This window comes from Prorops nasuta, unplaced genomic scaffold (assembly GCF_024137725.1).
Source record: "Prorops nasuta isolate Cenicafe-Biocafe unplaced genomic scaffold, Cenicafe_Pnas_1.2 PNAS00023, whole genome shotgun sequence".
NCBI classification, from domain to species: domain Eukaryota; kingdom Metazoa; phylum Arthropoda; class Insecta; order Hymenoptera; family Bethylidae; genus Prorops; species Prorops nasuta.
Window position 1 is genome coordinate 3,222,446 of NW_027116820.1, and position 12,526 is coordinate 3,234,971.

The window sequence follows — 12,526 nt, forward strand, 5'->3', positions numbered from 1 at the left end:
CAAGAGACACGGTAGTGTCTCGACGACAAGTACACAAAAAAGTAGATAATGACATGTATATACGGCCGTCGAGACACTATTCTCTTATACAGCAAGTTTGGCTGTCCTAATTGTCAAACCGATTTTTCTTTGTGAATAATCCACTATCATGATTTAAGCAAAGCTTTTCTTAAAATGGTTTTGAACGAGCTTTCATTTGAGCCCATAAACATTAAAATAGGTTCACGCAATCCAGAGATCTCATACTCTGTTAGCTATATATATGCCGAAGTTGAAATTCTTCTCCCTTTTCTCTGTATGTCTCGGGCTGAAGTTGGCTGCTATATTCAACTGCTATATTCAATACCGGCATAAACCTAAATTTCGATAGATTTCGATAGAACTGTCAAAATCAAAATTACTCTGTTGGGATAAAAATAGTATAATATAATTCAAAGTGTAGATAATTAAACAAACTAAAGGAATAAATACATGAAGGAGTCTGATGGAGAATTAGATAAGTTACACAACATTGTAAAATATATTAAAATTTAATATTTTGTGGTACTTTGTGGGATTTTATTTCAGGTTATAAATAAAATATTTTCTTTGTATACACCTCTGATTTGAAGTCATACCAGAGCCAAATGCTCTAACAATTCTTGGAAATACCCTGTTATTGAAGAATGTAGATTAACGAAAATTGTAAATGAAACAGAAGGATGAGGTTGTTACGTTCACTCATAACCAACACACATGGTAGTGTTTCAACAGCAATTAACATAAACGTTTTTAAGAAAAGTAAGTACATTGTGAAAAAAATTAGTTTAATTAAAGCAAAGTTATATACAAGGTATCCTTTCGTAGTTTGCAATTTGATGCCAGACCAGTGCCAAATGCTATAACAATTCTTGGAAAAATGCAAGCACCAAAAGGTACTACCATAGTTAAAGAGGAATCAGTTACAGTTCCAGTGGATATTACTACTTTTTATATTAAAATAGATAAAGAAGATAGTGCTGCCATGTGTTGCTGGAAAACAGAGCTTTGGTTTAATGCAACTACGGAGTACTGGTTGAGCAATGGAAACAGTAGTTTGAAATGTGATTAACTGTTGATGACTCAATAGTATGTCAATTTACTAGCGAAAGAAAAAGATAAGCCAATTGTTCATTATCATATGGTAAAGTATGTGTAACTCATTCAACTGCTTAAAATGTATGTAATTAAAAATTAATTGTTTATTTATTTATTTTATAATTCAGCTCAAGCATGTATTAAAATATAACAATTACTTTGTTGAGTCTCTTTTTCCAGATGTATTTCAAAGGTTATTGAAATACGCTGTTATTCAAGAATGCAGGTTATTGCAGATAAAACAGATAAGGATGATCTTGTTACATTCACTCATAATTAAGACACACGGTAGTGTCTCAACAGCTATAAACATAAACAATTTCATATAAAGTAAGTACATTGTAAAAAGAATTTGTTTAATTAAAACAAAGTTATATATAGGCATTATTTCATAGTTTGCAGTTTGATGCCAACCAGTGCCAAATGCTATAACAATTCTTGGAAATACCCTGTCATTGGAGAATGCAGATTAACGAAGGTTGTAAATGAAACAGAGAAGGATGAGGTTTAAACATATGCTAAACATCCAGGTATGGAAATCAATAACAAAATTCATGTTTAAATTTTTCTTTTCTTTAAACTCATATGGATTTCAACTGTCCGATAGGTTATATCATATATAGAAACAATTTTCCAGGAGACAATAAATCTTTCTTATTACTACGATTAAAGAAAAGCAGATAAATATTTTCTAATCGTTATTTAATATTCAATTATAATATAAAAAAGTATTAAAACCAAATATTTACCTACGCTTCCCCAATCAGAATAGAAAGAAATTATTATTATTACCAAAAAAATTATTCAAATTTAATTTTTTATAAGAATAACATTGATTTTTATAATATAATATGTAATATATCTTTTGGTACTTAGTGAGATTTTATTTCAGATTGATTTACAATAACGTGTTTATTGTGTCATTGTGCAGGGTTAAGCTGTAATATTTAATACAAGAAGTCAGAAATGATTCCAGTTTACCATAGAAAAAGCCATAATGTAAAGTTAATGTTGAGAGTTAAACCTAAGGAAAAGGTGGAGATATTAAAAAATTAATTTGGAAGCCAATTTTTAATAGCGAAAGGCTTGCAGGTGATTTTGGGCATAAACCCTTTGAAATATATAAGTCAATTAAATCATAATTTTAATGATAACTTCATCTAGAAATGAAACAATGAAAAGAAGTCATCATATTAATATTTTCCATGCAATAGAATTTACAGTGAATAACCTTACAAAACTGAAAGCAGTATATCCACAAAAGAGTGGCTTCCATTGTATAAATTGGTGTATTTCCTAGTTTATATTAATGAAAAAAAAATATAAATGGTACTAGTGTGCTGGAGAAAGTGCCATAATTCAAAGTTGATATTGACGGTAACAGCTAAGAAAATGATGGATAAATATGAGCTAATTTATAAGAAAATCCTTGAGAGTGAAGTGCTTGCAGGTGATTTTAGGCATACAACTTTGGAATTAGAAATCACATAGTTGATGAAAATTATAATAAATTTATGTAGATGTGTAAATATGAAAAGAATTCATGATTGCAATATTTTACATGTGATCAGGCATATGGTGAATAAAATTAGGAAACTGAAAGCTGTAATTTTAATAAAGAGAGGCATCCATTGTATAAATTGGTGTATTTCCTAGTTTATACTAATGAAAGGAAAATATAAATGGCACTAGTGTGCTGGAGAAAGTGCCATAATTCAAAGTTGATGTTGAAGTTAACAGCTAAAAAAGTGATGGATAAATATGAGTTAATTTATAAGAAAATCCTTGAGAGTGAAGTGTCTGCAGGTGATTTTGGGCATACAACTTTGGAATTAGAAATAACATAGTTGATGAAAATTATAATAAAATCATGTAAATGTGTAAATATTAAAGGAATTCATAATTTCAATATTTCACATGTAATAGAACATACAGTGTGCAACTTCAAGAAACTGAAAGCAGTATACCTAAAAAACATAGACTTCCATTGCATTAATTGGTATATATTTTACAGTTTATATTAATGAAAAGAATATATAAATGTCACTAGTTTACCAGGGAAAGAGCCATAAAGCAAAGATGATAGTGAGAGTAACACCTAAGAAAAAAGTGGATTTAAAGGTAAATTTAGAAACAAATTTTTGAAAGCGAAAGGCTTTAATGTGATATTGGGTATATGATGTTGAAAATATAACTCAAACAGTCATTGAATCCTATGTTAAATGCCTCTAAAAGTGTAATTATGATAAGAACTCATCATTGTAATATTTTGTATTATATTTAATAGATTAATAAATTAATATCTCGAATTGAAGCTTTACATTATGGAACGATGAGAACATTGGAAAATGTTTTATTAGATTGAATTAGTTAAAACAATTTTTAGTTTTAATTCCTATATTCTTACAAAACGTTATAAGATCCCACAAAAAACAAGCTTTGCTTGTAAAAAAAGGACGGCAAGTACATAAGTCGTATCTAGTATGATTAATATATAGTAATATAAAATATTTTAATTAAAAGAAAATAGTGAAATCCAAATGTTAGGCAAGTATAAATTTTTTCCATGGCGAAAATTGAAATTTAGAAAAAAGTAAATAGTAATACAAAAATGACTTGCCGGGCCCGTAATATTCATGTGTAAGTCGCTATCTTGCAATATAAGCATTGCTTCTCGTAAGTTAAAAATGTGGCTATTTAATACGATTGCATACAACGGGCCTGGCAAGTAATTTTTGTATTACTATTTACTTTTTTCTAAATTTCAATTTTCGCCATGGAAAAAATTTATACTTGCCTAACATTTGGATTTCACTATTTTTTTTTAATTAAAATATTTTATATTACTATATATTAATCATACTAGATACGACTTATGTACTTGCCGTCCTTTTTTTACAAGCAAAGCTTGTTTTTTGTGGGATTACATTTAACGTAGGCAACCCACTGAGTGCCTGGACCATTAGAATCATCAAGGTTAACGATTGCACATTCATTAGACTATGGACCGTTTCGTGGTAGAATTGTACGCATAAAGACTGCACGGAAATTTGGTATATCACAACATACGTGAGATAATTCAATATTACTTGTAGCAACAGATCTCGGTAGACCGTGTACAGTTACATTTTTATTCGCTTCTTTGACATTGATTTTTTTGCTACCCCTCCTCCGCTTCATTTGTACGGTGCGAGATACAGCCCCCGTCCGCCTCTTGCAGTTGCTTCTATCATACGAGTGTGACGTTGCATTTCTTCTAACTGTTTTTTCGCAGCTTTGGCATCGTTTACAGCTTTCGCTATACCTGATGCTCCACCTGCTAGTGCTCCCACCGCACCTAGCAGTGGGAACAGAGGCAACAAGCCGCCCCGTTTTTTAGGCACTCGAATTTTACGTTTTTTTACAGCACTATTTCCAGTTTTTATCGCTGCTACTTTCCTCACCATATCTGTTTGGAATCCTAAACCAAGTTTACGCTTTGCGTTTATAGACGCCCAGACAGCTGTTGCTGCAGCACGCTCACCCAAGGTTGCATCACCAGCTATGATACGTTTACGTGCACGTTTTGCGAGCACTTTATCAGCTTGATGACGCTGCAACAAGCCTTTGTATTGCTAGTATGCGATATCGTGTTGTAGACAGGCTTGGTCCAGCTGATTCACACCTGGATCACCGCCTGCTAATCGTTTTTGAAGTCGAGTTCCTGGTCCACAGTAATTGTATCCTGGTAAATGAAGCTCAAACGGTAGTTTGTTTATTGTTTTATTAAGGAATGATCCACATCCAACGCACGACATGTATATCAATCTTTTATCAAAGGTGGTAGTCCACCCGCATGAGTAGTATTAGGTAGATTGAAATGTTTTAAACAATAGCGATATTTTTGAACCTCAGGATCTGCACGAATGTGCTTGGGTAATTTATTCCAATATCTGTCAATACTGTGTGAAAAGTACGTTAAAAGTACAATTTTCGGTACGTATTTCAATTGATCACTGCTTAACTCCTCCAAACTTGTAACATCCAAAACAAATGCAGGCATAATGAAAACTGATTGAATTCTCCGATTTCATGCCTATAAATAGCTCATGCAATTAAGATTTAACCTCACAGTCGTTCGAGAATGCATTTCGTAAAGCAACCATTAAGTATCAATATCTCTAATACGGATTATCACACTGCCACCGTTAGTGATATGAAACGTCATGGAACTTTGTTACCGTCAACTATACGCTGTATAGTTTACGGTCCCTCAAATTGTGGGAAAACAAACGTATTGCTAAGTCTTATTGGGAGTCCTCACGGTGTAAAATTTGACAACCTGTACGTTTACTCGAAATCGTTACAGCAACCGGAGTACCGTTACTTGGAACAGCTATTGACAGATATGGAGAAAATTGGTTATCATCAATTTTCAAATAATAGTGAGGTTATAAATGTGACATATGCATTACCAAATTCAATCTTTATATTTGATAATGTGGCAAGCGATAAGCAGGACAATATAAGAGACTACTTTTCAATGGGTCGGCACTCGAGCATCGATTGCTTCTATCTTTGTCAGACCTATGCCAAGATCCCAAAACATCTGATTCCTGACAATGCAAATATGTTAATCATTTTTAAGCAGGATGGGACTAACTTGAAGCATGTTTACAAAGATCACGTAAACACTGATATGACATTTAAAAAATTTTGCAAATTGTGTTCAAAGTGTTGGCAGGAAGATTATGGATTTTTAGTAATTGATAAGGACAGTGGTATGCAAAATGGTCGATATCGGAAGAGATTCGATGAGTATGCAACCATCTAATAGCATAAAGCATCATATCAGTGCTGGAAAGTGTTAGTTTAACGTATAGCATTGAACAGTGCAAAGCTTTTAATTACACAAAACGGACCGGTTACATAATTAAGCAAACCAGTTATACAGATAAACGGGTCACTTGAATCGGTAAACCGGTCGGTCGAATCGTTAAAGAGGTCGGTTAACCGCTAAACAGGTCGGTCGAACTGCTAAACCGGTCAGGTGAACCGTTGAACCGGTCGGTCGAACCGCTAAACCGATCAATCGAACTGCTGAACAGCTCGATTGAACCGCTAAACAGGTCGGTTGAACCGCTAAACAGCTCGATTGAACCGCTAAACAGGTCGGTTGAACCGCTAAACCGGTCGGTCGAACTGCTGAACCGGTCGGTCGAACCGCTAAACCGGTTAATCGAACCGCTAAACTAGTCAATCGAACTGCTAAACAGCTCGATTGAACCGCTAAACAGGTCGGTTAAACCGCTGAACCTGTCGGTCGAACTGCTAAACTACTTTATTGAACAGCTTTAAAGATTGATTTAACTAGCACATTGAATGCTTAAACAATTAAAAGTTTACAATAAAAATGGATGAAAAGTCACTACTTAAGAAGATTGCTGAAACGAGTGAGGTGATTCGTGAAAAACATCGCGCACTGAAATCGGAAAGATCAATGGTGGAAAGTAGATTGAATGAAACTTTTAAACCAATAGTTGATCCACTAAAAAAACTAGTTATGCAAACAGATAATAGCGATGAAGAATCTTATGACTTAAACATTGATATAAATCATGACAAGAAGCGGAAGCGTTATCATACTTCAACCCCCAATGAGTATATTATCAAGAAAAAAAAAGAAATTACATAACAATGACGGTACTGTTACAAATAAATCATTGATGATCTGTGATGATTATGATAATGATAATTATGAAAAATCTACTTTTGATTAATCGGAATTACCAATGAAATCAATGCCAGAATCTACCTCATTACATTCAGAGCCTGGACAAGAATCTACATCATCACATTCAACATCAAGACAGGAAACCTTAGGATTGCTCAAAAACCAAATAAATCATTCCATAGATTGGAGAACTTTTCCACCTTTTGCACGTCATTATATGCTGTTGTTTTTTTTTCGGTAGTAAAGATCAAATCGATCATGGTTTCGGAGATACATTAGATGAAAGTAACCAATATGTGATAGGAAGATACACATTTGATATTAGTCATGAAGGTGATATTTTAATTGATAAAAAGCGACATATTAGTACGAGAGGTCTTTTTGAATTAATCATCATGAAAGAGCCTGATAAAAAGCTTTACACCATTGATGAGAAGATCATATATAAGCAAATCCTTGAACAAGCTAAATCATATAATAGAGCAAATGATAGTTACCAACAGGTTCAAGGGAATTAGGGTCCAAAGTATAAGAAAATTATTCAACCACTAATTTACAATAAAGTACCATCACAACGAGTGATAGCTGGTAGTGGATTTATGCGTGTTACTGATGAGCCTGCAAACTATATACATTGGAACGATCCTAATGAATTAGTTGATCGATTGCGACTTTTAATTGCATCAACCACCGCAGGTCATACAAACCACCATAATGAAATACAGTCAATAATTGAAGAGTTGCGTGAAGAGGATCTTATTCTATAAAAGGGTACAGTTTATAAACATTTTCTTCAGTTGCGTACCACACGTCAATATGTCAATTAACAAATTTGGTAATGGTTTTAACGTAAGGAAAGAATTTAATATTGGTACATTAAATGTGACTAAAAGAGCACTGGATTTGAATAATAAAAAAATAGTAAATTTAACTATTGATTCTGATAATAATACATGTGCTGTGAATATAAAGTTCTTGCAACACAGTTTAGCTAAATTGGAGGAGAAAATTGAAGAGAGAATAAATAAAAAAATTCAGGAGATTGAGGCAAAACTTTTGCAAACAAACAGCAAGATCAATGATGGATCCAAAAAGTGAATGTTTAAGATGCATCATACATTTTATACTCATGATAATCGATTGTTTTCGAAAGAAAAAAAATCATGAGTGAAGAAAAGAAACAGAAATTATATGTGCCTGGGGGAAAGGTTGTAAAAAGAGAATCAGGGAAAATCGTGAGTGAAGAAAAGAAACAACTGGTGCAAGAGTTACATGTCCCTGCGAGAAGAAATTTTCCACGACGAAAAGTCATAATACGTGGTTTCGATGATCTCTGGCAGGCTGACTTGGTAGACATGAGTTCTTATGCTGACACAGGTTACCACTATATTCTGACAGTAATTGATACCTTATCGAAGTATGATTGGGCAATAGCGCTTAAGACAAAAAGCGGTAAGGAAGTGACCACAGCTATGGGAAAAATCTTAAAGAGTGGAAGATGTCCCGAAAATTTGCAAACTGATAACGGTAAAGAATTTCACAACAGCGAGTTTCAATTGCTTATAAAAAAACGGGGAATAAATCATTACTCCACGTATAGCACGTTAAAAGCGTCAATAGTCGAGCGTTGGAATCGAACGTTAAAAACCGAATTGTGGAAACGTTTTACACTGGACGGTAGTTACAAATGGTGAAATATACTGCAAGAGTTGGTGGATGATTATAACGCGCGAAGACATCGTACTATAGGAATGCGACCCGTTGACGTGAAACCTGAGCATGCTGAGCATCTGCTTGCTACTGTATATAGCAACATTAAGATCGTTGGACGTACCAAATTCAAGGCTGGTGATTTCGTGCGAATCAGTAAATACAAAAATGCGTTTGCTAAAGGTTACATACCGAACTGGACTACTGAAATATTTCAAATTACAAAAGTGCAAAGGACAAATCCTGCAACGTATCTACTTAGAGATTCTTGTGGTATAGACATAAATGGTGGATTTTATGAATTTGAACTTTTAAAAACAGCTAATCCTGATGTATACTTGGTAGAGAAGATATTGCGTAAGAAACGGAATAAGGTATTTGTAAATTGGTTAGGACTGGATAAAACGCATAATTCGTGGATAAATAAGAATAATGTATTGTAATAATCATAATAATTTATGTAATATAATATAATACAATAAATACAGCTATTAATATCTACTCTTTTAACCTATAATGTCCCCAAGGTAGAGTCGCTACAGAACCGGGTGTTATGTGAGGTTTATCGTCATACGGACTGAGAGCAATTTTTCGCTGAGTAGTGAAAAACACCTTGTGCAATTTCGAACGAATTAAATTTTGGTTACGGGACTGTACGGTGAAATTATCCAAACAATCCTAGTAGTCGTCAAAGGTTATGTTTCAATCGTTAACATCAAGAGACACGGTAGTGTCTCGACGGCAAGTACATATAAAAGTAGATAATGACATGTCTATACCGCCGAGTACTACCGTTAACTTATACAGTAGGTATGGCCGCCTCAATTTTCAAACCGATTTATATCCGTGAATGATCCACTGTCATGATTTAAGTAAAGCTTTCCTTAAACTAGTTTGGAACAAGCTTTCATTTAAGACCATGGACATTAATAACGGTTCATGCAATCCAGAGATCTCATACTGAGTTAGCTATATATATATCGAAAATTGAGATTCTTCTCCTTCATAATCTTCTTCTTCTTCTTCTCCAGCCAGAGTATATGTCTCGAGCTGAAGTTGGCTGCTTAACGTAGGTTTAGTGACGTCAGTAGACGTAAACGTAAATATAGTTGCACACAATCGTAACAGTGTGTCTGTGTGTATCTCCTAGATATATGTTTTACTTCGTTTATTACGGTAAATCAGGTTAAGCTGCAAGATTGACAGTATTAATCTTAAAACAATTTGAACCTAATTATGAAATAAATAAATGAAAAAACATGATTAGGCTGTTCTTATTTAAATTTGATGAGGTTATACTCATTAAAAGGATTTTTAATTACATAAAGGAATCAACAGATTAGATAAGTATAAAAATGAATTTTATGATATAAAATGTAATATATTTTCTGGTACTTTGTGTGATTTTATTGCAGATTAAATAGTGATGTGTTTATTATCTGACTGCTAAGGGTCGAGCTGTGTGGAGTGAAAGATTAAAATATAATATACACCGTGTCTCTTGATTGCTGAGGATGAAACTACGTGGATTGAGTTGCTGAGGATAGAGCTGACTGGATGAAGTAAGGTTAATATTTATATATTTTTAACACTGCCAAGAAGAAGTATACTGTCAACATTTATGTGCATCGGTGATTATCCAGAGTATATATAAATTGCAAGAAATTGTTAAGGTATTTGAAAACCATATGCTAAACTTCCAAGTATTGAAATCATTAACAGAATACATATTTAACTGTTTCTTTTCTTTAAATTGATGTGGATTTCAACTGTCCGATAGGTTATCATACCGGGGGTGAATAGAGTTGACTGGATGAAGTAAGATTAATATTCATATATTTTCAACACTGTGCCAAGGAGAAGTATACTTTCAACATTTATGTGCATCAGTGATTATCAGGATTGCAAGAAATTGTTAAGGTATTTGAAAATCATATGTTAAACTTCCAGGTATTGAAATCATTAACAAAATACATGTTTAACTGTTTCTTTTCTTTAAACTGATATGGATTTCAATTGTCCGATAGGTTATATCATACTGAGGATGAAGCTATGTGGATTGAGTCATTACTGAGGATAGAGCTAACTGGATGAAGTAAGATTCATTTTCAACACTGTTCCAAGGAGAAGTATACTTTCAACATTTATTTGCATCGGTGATTATCAAGAACATATTAATTGCAAGAAATTGTTAAAGTATTTGAAAACCATATGCTAAACTTCCAGGTATTGAAATCATTAAGAAAATACATTTGTAGTTGTTTCTTCTCTTTAAACTGATGTGGGTTTCAACTGTCCGATAGGTTATACCTTTGTCAAGAATTAGCAGCATAAATGTGACAGTAATTGGTGCTAAAAAGAAATGTGGTATGCAAAACGACAATGTCAGCTTTAATTATATGCTTGATTGTAGTTTATTTAAAGCTTTGCGAATTGCTTGTCCAGTCATGCCCCTGTATCACCCCAAACAGCTGATGAAGTTACTGAAGTTTCGCAAAGTCAGATATTGGTAAAAAGTCAAATGTTGATTAACAAATGGAATGATTCATGTTTCTTTAAAATATTATTTTCTTTGAAGAATTGAGATTTTTAAATGATGAATTTGATTTTAGGTTTACTCAGATGTTATCATTTAGTATTTTACAGTCATTGTGCAAGTGTATTATAGCAAATAGTAATACTTGTGCTTTCACTTAAATACATTTGGTACAATTGAATTAAAAATCCAAGGAGGAAGGTTCGCACACATACTGACTATTGGAGTTGAATCAACAATTGGGCTTTTCACTCCTGCATTCTGGTACTAGAAACAGGCAAAGATACAAGCATTGAAAGATTGGCAAAGTAAGAATAAGCCAATATTCAGAAAAACGTCATCCATTGCTCAGCCATAATTTAAGGATGAGACTCATTGGATGAAATTCTGTAAAATTGAGTTAATAACTGTTGATTGTTTTCCTCTGTTACCTATGCTAGTATTCTAGGCCAAAGGTAGTATACTGGTCATTGGTATGGATGAAAAAATGCACGTCTATTCTCAATTGAAACTCAGTCCAAAAATTAATGGTTTCCACTCCATTTTGCAGCACCAGAAATCCGACCAGTTTCAACAGTGTATAGAAATTAGCGAAACGATCATTTGAGGACTCTGGCACAGGAATGTTATAAGGACGACTCGCCAATGTATCTCCTATATAACCTTTGTCAAGAATTAGCAGCATAAATGTGATAGTAATTGGTGCTAAAAAGAAACGTGGTATGCAAAACGACATTGTCAGTTTTGAATATATGCTTGATTGTAGCTTATTCGAAGCTTTGCGAATTGCTTGTCCAGTCTTGCCCCAATATCAACTCAAGTAGTTGATGAAATTCGTGAAGTCTAGCAAGGTCAGATGGTGGTAAACGTCAAATGTTGATAAACAGAAAATGTAAATTAATTAAAACATACATTTTACTTCATTATTTTTATATGTTGAAAGTATGTTTATTGATTATGAAAAATTTAATCAAACTTTTATTATAGTGAAACTGAAAACATTAAGCAAATAGCCGGGGCATTAATTATGAAGTTCATTTATGCAGAATGCATTACAAATATCAATAAATTCATTGTGTTGACTGTGATATTTTTTCAATATTAATATATATTATTTTAATAGTTAAGCGCTGCTGTTTCAAAAAATGAGAAGTGTGGAAATTTTCTTTAAATTCTGTAGAAGAATTAAACGAATTATTTAATTTTTTTAAATATTATACTCTTACAAAACGTTATGAAATCCCACAAAAAACAGACTTCGCCTGTAAAAAAAGGCGGCAAGTACATAAACCATTGAGCATAAATAATATAGGAAAATTATCTAATTAAAAAAAGTAGTGAAATCCAAATATTAGGCAAGTGTATTTTTTCACCTTAGCAAAAGTTAAATTTAAAAAAAAAAAGGAACAACAAAGTTACTTGCCGGGCCCGTAATGTCCATGCACAGTGAG